Source organism: Phyllobates terribilis, unplaced genomic scaffold (assembly GCF_046119375.1).
Source record: "Phyllobates terribilis strain yellow unplaced genomic scaffold, ASM4611937v1 Scaffold_11__3_contigs__length_659146591, whole genome shotgun sequence".
Taxonomy (NCBI): domain Eukaryota; kingdom Metazoa; phylum Chordata; class Amphibia; order Anura; family Dendrobatidae; genus Phyllobates; species Phyllobates terribilis.
The window spans coordinates 606,529,435-606,532,084 of NW_027362771.1; the positions used below are offsets into that span (position 1 = coordinate 606,529,435).

At 36.1% G+C, this 2,650-nt stretch overlaps 1 non-coding gene across 1 annotated transcript; it reads right to left on the reverse strand.

Annotated features, from left to right (window-relative positions):
- Positions 1 to 1,375: 1,375 nt before the first annotated feature.
- TRNAL-UAG (transfer RNA leucine (anticodon UAG)) lies at positions 1,376 to 1,457 on the reverse strand. Its single transcript has one exon. It is a non-coding gene; the product is annotated as a tRNA-Leu (tRNA).
- Positions 1,458 to 2,650: the final 1,193 nt, after the last annotated feature.

The following is a 2,650-nucleotide window of genomic DNA, read 5'->3' on the forward strand; positions in this document are numbered from 1 at the left end:
TCTTATGGATGTTCAAACTTATTTAAATCAGAAATTTCCTAATGATATAAGTTGCAGAAAACATTGTATAACTAATTCGACAAAAATACAAATGTTATTATGCATGAGCAACGTAGTTATCAGGGATTTGTTTGCACATTGACTCTAGGGCACCATTTTACAAAACATATGACTTGTATCGAGATATTTAACTAATCTTTCCTCTGTTTTCTCATCCGCTAATTTTTAGATATCACTGAATTAGGTGGTAAAGATTACTTGCTATGATTTCCCATATACAGGACACTCAAACATGAAGGTTTCCTACACCCCTGCCTGTACGTAACAGATAATCAGAAGCAGCAGCAAGGAAGACATTATACTGCAGTGTAGAGCAATGTAGCTATGAGTTCATCACTAGGGTGACTTACTGGAAAGCAGCAGAAGCAGCATGGCTCTGTTTATGTTTGCTAATCACTCTGCTCATCTTGTATTGATAATCCTAAAAAGGCAGCAGGGATATGAGCTAGCAGTTATACTTCTTTTGACCAAGATTGATTTTGGCAAATTTTGAGAATGGTTGATCATTGATTGAACTGACATGGATGTAACATAGATGGTAAATTATGTCATTCTGATGCCTAAATCCAACATGACTATTCATATGCCGTATTCATACTTAGACTTGCTCACATGTTCCGTTTTAATTCTACAGCACAGTGAAGATCACTTGATGTTACATTTGCTTTCTTAGAGAATGCAGAAGCAAAACAAGAATTTAAAAGTTCAGTCTTCTCAACATCAATATTGACCACTTTACCCTTTTCATCCCTTAAAAATCCTATAGCATCTTTGGCTTTTCTTTTACATTTGACTTACTTCCAAAATCCTTTCTTATTGCTTTTGGTCTCTCTTGCAAGCCTCACTTCATTACTGGCTTTAGCTCTTCTAACTCTAGCCATGCTTTCCCTGCAGACAGCATTATATTCTTCTTTAGATATGAACCCTTCTTTTCATTTGATATTCAATTCTTTGTTCGTTTTTAGCAAGCTTTTAAGTTCAGTATTCAGCCATCCTGGTCTCAATAAATGCTTTCCATTCTTCCTTCTTTTTGGGATTGTTACTGATTGTGCAGTGAGAATTTAATTTAGCAAAATCTCCCATCCTTTCTGGACATTTCTTTCCTTTAGAACATCCTACCTTCCCTTCCTTTTTACTTAGTCCATTAAAAACTTCCTTTCTACAGTCCAATCTTATAATCTCAGTTTTCGCATATTTTCCTCCTTTTGTAGTTCAAAATTATAGGATAGCATGATCGCTGCGTCTCAAGTTCTCAATCCCCTTTATTCCTCAGCCGTTTCCTAATTTTTGGTAAAAATTACATCCAAATAAATAATGGCAGCGGTGGGATTTGAACCCATGCCTCCAGAGAGACTGGAGCCTAAATCCAGCGCCTTAGACCACTCGGCTACACTACCTTTTACAGATGTTTAAAGTTATTTATATCAAAAATATATTATATCCAATAAGACAAAAATACAAATGTTATTATGCAACAGCAACGTAATTATCAGGGAATTGTTTGTACATTAACTCTGGGGCACCATTTTACAAAACATATGACTTGTATCCAGATATTTAACTAATCTTTCCTATGTTGGCTCATGCGCTAATTTTTAGATATCACTGAATTAGGTGGTATAGATAACTTGCTATGATCTCCCATATACAGGACACTCAAACATGAAGGATTCCTACACCCCTGCCTGTACGTAACAGATAATCAGAATCAGCAGCAAGGAAGACATTATACAGCAGTACAGAGCAGTGTAGCTATGAATCCATCACTAGGGTGACTTACTGGAAAGCAGCAGAAGCAGCATGGCTCTGTTTATGTTTGCTAATCACTCTGCTCATCTTGTTTTGATAATCCTAAAAAGGCAGCAGGGATATGAGCTAGCAGTTAGACTTCTTTTGACCAAGATTGATTTTGGCAAATTTTGAGAATGGTTGATCATTGGTTGAACTGACATGGATGTAACATAGATGGTAAATTATGTACTTAATTCTGATGCCTGATGCCAAAATGACTATTCATATGCCGTATTCATACGTATGACTTGCTCACATGTTCCTTTTTACTTCTACAGCACAGTGAAGATCACTTGATGTTACATTTGCTTTCTTGGAGAACACAGAAGCAAAACAGGAATTTAAAAGTTTAGTCTTCTGAACATCATTATTGACCACTTTACCCTTTTCATCCTTTAAAAATCCTATAGCATCTTTGGCTTTTCTTTAACTTTTGACTTACTTCCAAATCCTTTCTTATTGCTTTTGGTCTCTCTTGCAAGCCTCAGTTCATTACTCGCTTTAGCTCTTCTAACGCTAGCCCAGCTTTCCCTGCAGACAGCATTATATTCTTCTTTAGATATGAACCCTTCTTTTCATTTGATATTCAATTCTTTGTTCCTTTTTAGCAAGCTTTTAAGTTCAGTATTCAGCCATCCTGGTCTCCAAAAATGCTTTCCATTCTTCCTTCTTTTCGGGATTGTTACTGATTGTGCAGTGAGAATTTAATTTAGCAAAATCTCCCATCCTTCCTGGACATTTCTTTCCTTTAGAACATCCTACCTTTCCTTCCTTTTTACTGAGTCCATTAAAAACTTCC